This window comes from Cnephaeus nilssonii, assembly GCF_951640355.1.
Source record: "Cnephaeus nilssonii genome assembly, chromosome: 2".
Taxonomy (NCBI): Eukaryota; Metazoa; Chordata; class Mammalia; order Chiroptera; family Vespertilionidae; genus Cnephaeus; species Cnephaeus nilssonii.
The window spans coordinates 28,317,325-28,330,046 of record NC_137073.1 but is presented as its reverse complement, the minus strand read 5'-3'; the positions used below and the strand labels follow the sequence as shown (position 1 = coordinate 28,330,046).

The following is a 12,722-nucleotide window of genomic DNA, read 5'->3' as shown; positions in this document are numbered from 1 at the left end:
TGTTTCTGGCTGCTGCCATACTATAATAGTATTGCCAAGTTAGTTGGGACAGAGATCATATGGCCTGCAAAACTAAAATATTTGGTATCTGGTCCTTTAAGAAAAAGTCAGCCAACCCCTGTATCTGACCAGAACAACAACACTATTGATAAAGAGTATGCAGTTACAGGATATAAAGACAGAGTGTCCAGATTAACAGAGGATAAAGACTAAGCCCCAAGCCACATACCCGCCCCCAATTTTAGCTTGGTGCACTTGCCATGGTCTAGCATTGAGCTATAAAATCTCAAAACTTTAATAAAAACACAACAGAAAGTCTATGGGACATAACAAAAGTAGTCCTAAGAGGAAAATTCATAGCCTTACAGGCCTACCTTAAGAAACAAGAAAAATCTCAAATAAACAATTTAACCTTACACTTAAAGTAATGAGAAAAAGAACAAAGACCAAAGTGAGTACAGTAAATCCTAGATTTTACATACCCTGATTTAACAGACTTCAGATTGAATGGACAAAATTTCTAGTCTGTATGTCATATGTGAAAAATAACACCCAGTTAATTTTTAAATGATTTTAACCAAGATTTGTTTACAATTAAATGAACAGGTTATTTTTTTGGGATTGATTCACTGTTATTTTAATTTTAAACTTTAGCAAATAAGCTATATGCTGGAAAAAAACACTGTAGTTGTTTCGTCGACATAAATAAATATTACAAATCTACAATTACAGTCTACATAATTAAATCCAAGAGTCGCTGTTCATAAATAATGTTTGGCGAATGATTATCATGTGATCACACTGTATCATGCATGGTAATTAGTTCTGTTGTCCCATGATGTAACTTTCTGCAGCAATTTTTTTGTTGTTGTTGCTGTTTTGTTTTGTTCTTTTAGAGAGAGTGGAAGAGAGGGGAAGAGACAGAGAGAGAGAAAGATCGATGTGAGAGAGACACATGAATTGGTTGCCTCCCACATACACCCTGACCACCGGGGCTCAGGATGGAGCCTGCAACCGCCTTTGACAGGAACAAAACTGAGACCCTTCAGTCCACAGGCCAACACTCTAAGCCAGGGGTCCTCAAACTACGGCCCGCCGAGGACATTTATCCGGCCGGGTGTTTTTGCCGCCACTGCCTGTCCTGCTTAGCAGCCGACTCGTCCCGGGCCGCAGTGCGCATGTGTGGAATGTGCGCCGCACTCTCCGACTCCCCTCCTTCTCTCTGAGGGACAGTGAACTGGCCCCGTTTAAAAAGTTTGAGGACCCCTGCCCAAACCAGCCAGGGCTCTGTAGTGGCTGATGTTTCAATGAGTGCTAAGTCACGCTCCACCCGTGTGCATTTGTTTACTCATGGTGACTGGTGAAGGCACACATTTCGATCTATTCAGTATGAATTAAAAACTACAGTAATACATATAGAAAACATTTCTGTGAAATTAAACTTTTCATATATACTTAATTTTAATTACACAAGTGTGTCTACAAAAACAGGTTAACTAATTTATCAAATTTTTAACATACACATTCAGAAAATCTACTTTATTCTATAATGGACTTTTGGCTTTAACGGACAATCTCTCACCCGAATTAGTCTGTTATATCAAGGTTTTACCGTAGAAGGAAGGAAATAAAGATCAGAGTGGAACTAAACAAAATAGAGTCTTAAAAAAAAAAAAAGCCCTAGTCAGTTTTGCTCAGTGGATAGAGTGTCTACCTGCAGACTGAAGGGTCCCTAGTTGGATTCTGATCCAGGGCACATGCCTGGGTTGTGGGCTTGATCCCCAGTAGGGGGTGTGCAGGAGGCAGCAGATCAATGATTCTCTCTCCTCATTGATGTTCCCACCTCTCTCTCCCTCTCCCTTCCTCTCTGAAATCCATTTAAAAAAATCTATATAATAAAAGCCTAAGCAACCGTTATGGCGGAATGACCAGAACAACCCGTCTGTCGCTATGATGCACACTGACCACCTGGGCAGACGTTCAACTCAGGAGCTGCCCCATGGTAATCAATGCGCTCCCACAGGGGGAGCGCCGCTCAGCTAGAAGCTGGGCTCACAGCTGTTGAGTGCAGTGGCAGTGGCGGGAACCTCTCCCACCTCTGCGGTAGTGCTAAGGAACAGCAAGCAAGCTGAGGGGTAAGGAGCCTGCCCCTAAGGAGCAGCGACCCGAGCGGTAAGAAGCGAGCAGGCGGGCAGTAAGGAGTAAGGGATCCCAGATTGTGAGAGGGCAATGGCCAGGCTGAGGGACCCTTTCCCCACCAGTGCACAAACTTCATGTACTGGGCCTCTAGTAATAAAATAAAATAACAAAACAAAAGATCAATGAAACCAAGAGTTGGTTCTTTAAAAAGATAAACAGGATTGATAAACATTTAACCGACTCATAAAGAGAGAGAGGACTCAAATAAATAAGATGTGAAAAAGGAGAAATAACTGATACCATAGAAATACAAAGGGTTACAATAAAATATTACAAATAACTACAGAAGGTCCTCAGGTTACGTCAGAGATCCGTTCCTATGGCACAACGTACCGCAATTTTCGCTGTAAGTTGGAACTCGCCTACATAAGCACCTACGTGACTCACATGGAGCACATACACAGCAGTTGTTCAGAAATTATTCCCATTTCCTGGAAATCAATCCTGGAAAATGTGCAGCTGGGGCTTCAGCAGAACTAAAAGCAAAGCCAGTGTCCAGAGTTTCCATTCTATGGTGGAATTGAGTACAGCAGAGCATCAGGCTAATGGTAGATTTTGCTGATATTTTGTTGAGAATTTTTGTATCTGGGTTCATCAGGGATATTGGTCTATAATTTTCTTTCTTTGTAGTGTCTTTATCTGCTTTTGGAATTAGGATAAAGTTGGTCTCATAAAATGAGTTTGGGAGTCTTCCCTTCTTTTGAGTTTTGTGGAGTAGTTTGAGAAGTATAGGTGTTAATTTTTCTTTGAATGTTTGGTAAAATTGACCTGTGAAGTCATCTTGTCTAGGACTTGTTTGTTGGGAGTTTTTTTATTTGCTGCTTCGATTTTATTCATTTGTAATCAGTATGTTTAGATTTTGTTTCTTCTTGATTCAGTTTTAAAAGATTGTATGTTTCCAGGAATTTATCCATTTCTTCTAGGTTGTCCAATTTGTTGGCATATACAGGCAGTGCTCGGGTTACGTCGAATTTTCATCTTTACCATTTTCATCTTTACCAAAAATCAATAAAATATATTTTAAAAAATAAATAAATAAATAAATAAAATAAAATAAATAAAAACATCATATACCATGACCAAATGGAAATTATTCCTGGTATGCAAGATTGGTGCAATATCCACAAATCAATTAATATGATACACCACTTAAACAAAATCAAGGATAAAAATCATATGATCGTATCAAAAGATTTTCACATCAATGTGAAAAAAAGCAATTCAAAAAATCCTATATCCATCTATCTAATACAGTGATGGCGAACCTATGACACGCGTGTCAGCACTGACACGCGTAGCCATTTCTGATGACACGCAGCCGCTGAGGCGGCCACATGCCGAGGATGAAACATTTGCGAAATAATGTTTTTTCCTCAAAGTGACACACTACCCGAGTTATGCTCAGTTTTTTGGAGAAGTTTGACACACCAAGCTCAAAAGGTTGCCCATCACTGATCTAATAAAAGAGTAACATGCTAATTGACCGTACCTTCGTGACACCCACCAGCCAATCAGGAGTGAGCATGCAAATTAACCCACCAAACATGGCGGGTTAATTTGCATGTGCAGGTGCTGAGCAGCCGGGGGCTGGGTGGGATGTTTGCATCATCACCCTGGCGACGACGCAGGCGTTCCGCAACACCCCAGCCACTCTGGGCCTCTGGGCAGTGTGGGAAGGCTGAAAGGTGGCTCTAGGCCGGAGCGGAAAGGCGGCTCCGGCCAGAGCAAAGGCGGTGCCGCAGCCAGGGGAAGGAAGGCCCATTCTTGCACAAATCTTCGTGCATTGGGCCTCTAGTTTACAATAAAACCTCTCAGCAACGTGGGAATAGAGGAAACATATGTCAATAAAATAAAGGCAATATCTAAGAAACCCAAGTTAACATCATACTCATTGGGAAAAACTAAAGCATTTCCCTTAAGATCAGGAACAGGACAGAGATGTCCACTTTCACCGCTTTTATTCAACATTGTATTGGAAATTCTAGCCACAACAACAGGACAAGAAGAAATAAAAGGCATCCAAATTGGAAATAAATAAGTAAAACTGTCCATTATTTACAGATGACATGATATGGTATATAAAGAACCCTAAAGATTTTACCAAAAAACTGCTAGAACTGATAAATGAATTCAGTAAAGTAGCAGGATACAAAATAAATATTCAGAAGTGAGTTGCATTTTTTTATACTAATGAATTATCAGAAAGAAAAATTAAGGAAACAATCCCATTTACAATTGCATAAAAAATTAAAAATAAAGAAATTTAACCAAAGAGGTAAAACACTGTACTTGGAAAATTATATGATACTAAAAAAAGAAACTGAAGATACAAATATATAAAAGCATATATGGTGCTCATGAATAGGAAGAATTTAACATCATTAAAATGTCCATACTACCCAAAACAATGTCTCTCAAAATACCAATAGTGTATTTCACAGAACTAGAATAAATAATCCTAAAATGTATATAGAACCACAAAAGACCATGAATAGTGACATCAATCTTTTTTTAAAAAAAAAATATATTTTATTGATTTTTCACAGAGAGGAAGAGAGAGGGATAGAGAGTTAGAAACATCGATGATAGAGAAACATCGATCAGCTGCCTCTTGCACACCCCCTACTGGGGATGTGCCCACAACCAAGGTACATGCCCTTGACCGGAATCGAACCTGGGACCCTTCAGTCCGCAGGCCGACGCTCTATCCACTGAGCCAAACCAGTTTCGGCAGTGACATCAATCTTGAAAAAGAACAAAGTTAGAGGTTTCAGGCTACCAGATATCAAACTATACTACAAGGGTCTAGTAATCAAAACGGCATGATATTAGCATAAAAACAGACATATAGGTCAATGAAAAAGAATAGAGAGCCCAGAAGTAAACCTTTGTCTATATGGCCAATTAATATATGATGAAGGAAGCAAGAATATACAATGGGGTAAAAAGAGTCTATTCAATAAATGGTGCTGGGAAAACTGAACATACACATGCAAAAATAATGAAACTAGACCACCTTCTTACACCATATATATATATATATATATATATATATATATATATATATGAAACCTGTATATCTGTATATATAAAAGCCTAAGCAACCGTTCAACCGGTAGCTATGATGCGCACTGACCACCAGGGGGCAGATGCTCAATGCACAATGCACAGGCATGGAAACATGGAACAGACTGATGAATCTTACAGGGAGGGGAAAGGAAGGGAAGGGCAGGAAGTGATTAACCAAACATCTTATATGCATACTAGAGGCCCAGTGCACGGATTCATGCTCCGGTGGGGTCCCTTGGCCTGGCCTGTGGGGATTGGGCGAAACCGGCAGTCCAACATCCCCCAAGGGGTCCCAGATTGTGAGAGGGCACAGACCAAGCTAAGGGACCCTACCGGTGCACATATCCATGCACCAGGTCTCTAGTATACAAGAAAAAACTAAAAATAGATTGAAGACTTAAATGAAAGCCCAAGACCATAGACTCCTAGGAAAAAACATAGGCAGTGAACTCTCTGACATTGCTCTTAGTTATATATATTTTTATATACCTCTTCAGGCAAGAGAAACAAAAGAAAAAAATAAACAAATGGGACTACATCAAACTGAAAAGTTTTTGCATAGCAAAGGAAATCAACAAAATGAAAAGACAATCCTCCTCAAGGGGAGATATTCGCTAATGGTACATCTGATAAGAGGTTACTATCCAAATTTTATAAAAAGTCATACAACTTAACATAAAAAAAAACCCACACCAAACAATCCAATTAAAAAAATAAACAGAGGACCTAAATAGATAGTTCTCCAAAGAGGACATACAGATGGCCAATAGACATGAAAACATGCTCAATGTCACTTATCATCAGAGAGATTCAAATTAAAACTATAATGAGGTACCACCTCACACCTGCCAAAATGGCTACCATCTATAAATCAACAAACAACAAGTGCTGGCAAGGATATAGAGAAAAGGGAACCCTAGCACACTGCAGATTGGTGCAGCCATTGTGGAATACAGTATGGAGTCCTCAAAAAATTAAAAACATGACTGCCATTTCATCCAACAATCCCACTTCTGGGAATATATCTGAAGAATCCTGAAACACCCATCAGAAAGAATATATGCACCCCTACGTTCACAGCAGTGTTACTACAATAGCTAAGTTGTGGAAACAGCCCAAGTGCCCATCAGAAGTTGGGTGAATAAAAAAAGCTGTGGTACATTTACATAATGGAATACTATATGCCTGTAAAAAAGGAGCTCTTACCCTTTGCAACAAGTATGGACCTGAAAATTATTATTCTAAGCAAAATAAGCCAGTTAGAGAAAGATGAATATCACATGATCTCACCTGTATGTGGAAGCTGATGAAAATAAAGTCATGAACAAATTAGGTCCAGAGGCATGGATGCATGGAACAAATGACAGATCTCAGAAGGGAGGGAGAGTGGAGGGTATATGAAAGGATTAACCAAAGAATATATGCATACTCCAATGACACAGACAATAGTATGGTGAAGGCCTGAGGTGGGGCAGAGGCTGTTTGGTGGGGGCAAACAGGGAAAAAATGGGGGACATCTGTAATACTGTCAAAAATAAATTTTAAAAAGCTATCTAGTTTTCGATTAACAAACTGAACAAAAATATTATCTTTGGAATATCAAAAAGTTCTGATTACAACCTCAGACTTTCTGATGTTCAAGTAAATTTAAACTTGAAAAGCTACTAAACACATGGCTCAGAGATTAGCCTAGCTAATACCAATGAAATATTAGATCTTTCTTCCATGGCTAAAAAAAATAACAAAACAAAGCCATATTCACAGTAGCATATATTACTAATCAAAACAGAACTCTGAGAGGTCTACTGTGGGTAATTTTGGAATGTGAAAGCAATTCTAAGCCACTCTTTTTCAAGACAATAATCAGTGCTGGTAGGAGGGACGGACATGAAACAGGCTGGTACCTCACGCATGTGTGGTGGTTAAAAATTGGGAGGGATATCTCCGCCTCAGGGGACCCCTGAGGAAGGAGGGGTCCCAGACCTTCACCAGGCTCCCCAGCCCAGGGCTCCAGGCCCAAAAGAGAAATCCCCATAACTTCTGGCTGTCAAAACTAGTGAAGATTGTGGCTGAGTGAGATGGGGGGCTTCTGGGGACCCAGGCATTCCTGTTAGAGGACCAACACATGGACTTCCTCACTAATAAACTCACTTGCTCTAAGCTCCAGTCCTGGGGAAGCAGCTGGGACACATAGGGAGGAACTGAACTGTCTGGCTTTAGGGCGAGGGTTGGAGGGGCAGCTTTCTCCCAGACTGGCAGAAGCCATTGCTCCTCCCCCTACCTAGCCTGCAGGCACAGGCAGGTATCAGGTCTGAGTCTTCATCAACTTGTCTAACACCATTCCCCTAGCTCTAGTGATTCTGAGGCCCTATCCCAACCAACTTGCTGGCTCACCCAAGCCACTTCCAGGGGCTTTTTCATATAAATGGCCTGTCTTGGCTCATGCTGCAGACTTTACTAATATCTCTCAAAGGTCCACAAACCCCAAAAGAGCAGCGCCTACCCTTGGCGTGCCCGTACCTCTTCATAAGCAGCCCCAAGCCCAGCACCAGGGGCAGCCAGCCTTGGTTTACAGTTCAGCCCTCTATCAGGCACACCCAACCCCAGCAGAAGAGGCAACCATCTGCAAATCACTTTGTAGCTCATTAACAGTTGGCCCTTGGCAGGGCACAAACAGCAGCTGACCCTGACTTACACCAGAACCCCTGCCAAGAAGCCCCAGAACCAACACACCCAAAGGTCAGCTTCAGATTACACCAAACACTACCCAACCACCTCCACAAATGACACATCCATAGGGCAGACTCAGCAGGCACCAGAGCCCTGCTTAAGCAAATCCTGTTCCTGGGTCAGCCCCTGCACAACAGCATTTTGGCTGTAATCAAAGCCAATCAGCCTGAGAGTCAATCCCTCCCATTGATGCCCCAATAGCAATTAAGGCTCAACTACAACAGGAGGGCTCACAGAACATACACAAGGGACACACCTGGAGAACCTGGATCAGGTCACCAAGAAGACAGTGCCACTGGGCCCGACAGGACAACTTATATAAGGCCACTCTACTAAGACTGGCGACATAGCAGCTCTACCTAATATTAAAAACAAACAAAAAACAAACAAAAAAAACAGAGAGGCAGACATCGTGCAGATATAAAGAAATATGTCCCAAATAAAAGAACAGAACAAAACTCCAGAAAAATATTTAAGCAAAATGGAGACAAGCAATCTACCAGATGCAGAGTTCAAAACACTGGTTATACCATAAGGATGTTCAATGAACTTAGGGGAAGAGTAGATCAACCCAGTGAGAAATACAGAGACAGAAAATAACAGAAAAATGGAGATAGAAAACATAAAAAAAGAACCAATAAAAAGTGAAGAATACAAGAACTGAAATGAAGAATACAATGCAGGGAATTAACAGTAGTTTCTACAAGGCAGAGGATCAAATCACTGATTTGAAAGACGCAGGGGTCCTCAAACTTTTTAAACAGGGGCCAGTTCACTGTCCCTCAGACCGTTGGGAGGGCCGAACTATAGTTTAAAAAAAACTATGAACCAATTCCTATGCACACTGCACATATCTTACTTTGAAGTAAAAAAACAAAATGGCAAAAACACCAACATGTGGCCCTCAGGCCGTAGTTTGAGGACGCCTGGACAAGAGGGTCGAAAACAGGCAATCAGAACAGCAAAAAGAAAAAAGAATAAAAAAAAAAAAGGATAATTTAAAGGGCCTCTGGGACAACATCAAGCATACCAACATTTGGATCATAGGGGTACCAGAAGGAGAAAAGAGAGAGTAAGGATTTGAAAACCTACTAAAAAATGACTAAAAACTAACCCTAACCCTAATCTGGCAAAGAAAATAAACATACAAGCCCAGAAAGCACAGAGAATCCCAAACAAGATGAACCCAAAGAGGCCCACATCAAGACACATCATAATTAAAATGCAAAAGGTTAAAGAAAAGAGAGAATCTTATAAGCAGCAAGAGGAAAGCAATTAGTTATCTACAAGGGAGTTCCCATAAAACTATCAGCTGATTTCTCAACAGAAACTTTGCAGGCCAGAAGGGATTGGCATGAAACATTCAAAGTGATAAAAACAAACAAACAAACAAAAAAAACACACCTATAACCAAGATTACTCTACCAGCAAAGCTATCATTTAGAATCGAAGGACAAACCAAGAGCTTCCCACACAAGAAAATGCTAAAGGAGTTCATCACCACCAAACCAGTATTACAATAAATGTTAAAGGGACTTCTTTAAAAAGAAAAAGACCAAAAGTGTAAGTAAAATGGTAATAACTACATACCTATCAATAATTACTTTAAATGAATACTCCAATCCTAATACACAGGGTAACTGAAAGAATAAAAAAACAAGACCCATACATATGCTGCCTATGAGAGACCCTCTTCAGATAACAGAAACAAATAGATTTAAAGTAAATGGATGGAAAAAGATATTTCAGGAAAATGGAAACAAAGAAAATAGCTGGAGTAGCAATACTTATATCAAACAAAACAGACTTTAAAACAAAGAATATAACTTAAAGAGAAAAATGAAGTACCCAGCAATTCCACTTCTGGGTATTTATCCTTAGAAACCCAAAACACTAACTCAAAAATACATATGCATCCCTATGTTCATTTCAGCATTATTTACAATGGCCAAGATATGAAAGCAACCTAAGTATCCAATGATGGACAAATGAATAAAAAAGATGTTGTACATATATGTAATGGGATATTAATCGACCATAAAAAAAGAATGATATCTTGCCTCCTGCAACATAGATGGATCCAGAGGGTATTATGCTAAGTGAAATGGGTCAGAGAAAAACAAATGCCAAGTGATTTTACTTATATGTAAATTCTGAAAACAAAATAAATGAACAAATAAAACAAGAACAAACTCATAGATACAGAAAACATTTATTTTTATTTATTTTATTTTTGGTTGTTAATCCTCACCCAAGGATATTTTTCCATTGATTTTTAGGGAAAGTGGAAGAGGAAAAGACAAAGAGAAACATCCATGTAAGAGAAACACATCAATTGGTTGCCTCTTGCACAAGCCCGACCAGGGCCCGGGCCAGGGAGGAGCCTGCATTCAAGGTACAAGCCCTTGACTGGAATTGAACCTGGGACCCTTTGGTCTGCAGGCCAACACTCTAACCACTGAGCCAAACTGGCTAGGGCTAGAAAACATTTCGATGGTTGTCAAAGAGAAGGGAGTTGGGCAGGTGGAAAAGGGGAAGGTATTAAGATGTTCAAATGCCAGTTATAAAAAGTTGCAGGGATGTAACGTACAGCTCAGGGTTAGAGCATTGGCCAGTGGACCAAAGGGTCTCAGGTTCAATTCAGGTCAGGGGCATGTACCTCAGTTGCAGCAACCAATTAGAGTGTCTCTTTCATGTCCATCAATGTTGATGTCTCTCTCTTTCTCTCTCTGTCTCTCAGCTTCTCTCTCTCCCTTCCCACCTCTCTCCCCTTCCACTCTTAACCTTTTGCACTCGGATGTCAAGTGTGACTCGACACAGTTAGCATTAGAATAAAGGAATAGAGAAAAAAGCAAGCGAGTGCAAAGGGTTAAAATCAATGGGAAAAAATATCATTGGGCAAAGATTAAAAAACAAAAAAACAGTTAAAACTCATCCATAGAGATCAGAAAAGTGGTTACCATTGGAGGAGAAGGTATTGACTGGGAAGAGGATAGGAGGAATTTGGGGGTGATGGAGATAATCTATATCTATGACCTATGTGGTGGATACTTTGTGGATATCCTATATAATAGAGGTAATATGCAAATTGACCATCACTCCAACACACAATATGGCCACCCCCATGTGGTCAAAGATGGCTGCCCCCATGTAGACACAAGATGGCCACCACAAGATGGCTGGCAGGGGAGGGCAGTTGTGGGTGATCAGGCCTGCAGGGGAGGGCAATTGGAGGGGACCAGGCCTGCAAGGGAGGGCAGTTGCGGGGGACCAGGCCTGCAGGGGAGGGCAGTTGGGGGTAACCAGGCCGGCAGGGGAGGGCAGTTAGGGGCAACCAGGCTGGAAAGAGAGGACAGTTAGGGGTGATCAGGCCAGAAGGGGGGGCAGTTGGGGGTGATTAGGCAGGCAGGCAGGTGAGTAGTTAGGAGCCAGCGGTCCCAGATTGCGAGGGGCATGTCCAACTGCCCCGAGGGGTCCCAGATTGGAGAGGGTGCAGGTGGGCTGAGGGACACCCCGCCCCGTGCATGAATTTCATGCACCGGGCCACTAGTTTCTTATAAAAAACTTTTTCAAAAACAAAAAATGTAGTTAGAAGAGAGGAACAATTTTACATTTTTGTAAATCTTTTTAAGAACTGGCTTAATAAGGAGAAACCAAGATGGCGGCATAAGGTAAACACCTAACTGTTGCCTACCACAACAATTTTGAAACTACAACTGGAAAACAGAGCGCACACCGTCCAGAACCACCGGAAAGCTGGCAGAGTGGAAAACCTACAACTAGAGGAAAAACAGAGAGGGGGACGCTGAGCCTCAGGAGCTGTGGAGGTGCGGAGATCCGTGAGTGCGGAAAGGGCGGGCGGATGAATACGCGGCAGGCTTGGTCGCAGCGCGCGGAGAGGGAGGGCTGCAGACGCTGCGTGGCTAGCTTTCTCGTTTGGGAGAAAAACAAAACCTCCCAACTGCACTGAAATCCAGCTGCGGTCGGGGAGAAACTGGGCTGTTTGGCAGCAGGCGAGGCTTGAGAGCAGCCTTCTCTCAGAGGCGCGCAGCCATTAATTCGGGCACGGAGGAACCGGCCCTCTTAGGGCGGCGCGGACGGAAACCAAGTTTGTCTGTGCCATTCTGAGACTCCACCCCATCCAAGCTGAGCACAGCCCTCCCAGTGACTGGATTTCTCCTTTGGGAGAAAAACAAAACCTCGGGTCTACACTGAAATCCAGCCCCAGCTGGGGAGAAACTGGTCTGTTAGGCAGCGGGAGAGGCTCGAAAGCTGCCTTCTCTCAGAGGTGCGCAGCCATTAATTCGGGCACGGAGAAACCGCCCCTCTTAGTGCGGAGCAGACGGGAAACCAAAGCTTGTCTGTGCCACCCTGAGACTCCGCCCCATCCAAGCTGAGCACAGAAGCTCTCCCAGCAGAGACACTGCTGATCCTCACAGCCAACTGGCTTGGAGATCAATTCCCGCCAGTGATACCAACAATCCCAACCACTCTGAACTCCAGTTTCTGGGGACACACGGGGGACCCAGACGCCTACGGGACTCTCGGCCATCGGTCGGAGAGTGAGAGTGACTTTTCTGTCGGTGTGGACGACACCAGATTCCAACCACTCTCATAAGGGATACATTCAAGAGGCAGACTCAGTGAGCACCAAAGCCCTACTGTGTCTCCAGCACAGCAATTCTTCCGTTATATACACAGCAGGCCCTCACAACCAATAGGAC

At 42.2% G+C, this 12,722-nt stretch overlaps 1 protein-coding gene across 1 annotated transcript in view; it reads right to left on the bottom strand.

Annotated features, from left to right (window-relative positions):
• The window catches only part of VKORC1L1 (vitamin K epoxide reductase complex subunit 1 like 1), a 63,245-nt gene that overhangs the window by 20,886 nt on the left and 29,637 nt on the right, over window positions 1–12,722 (bottom strand). The gene's annotated exons all lie outside the window — the stretch shown is intronic.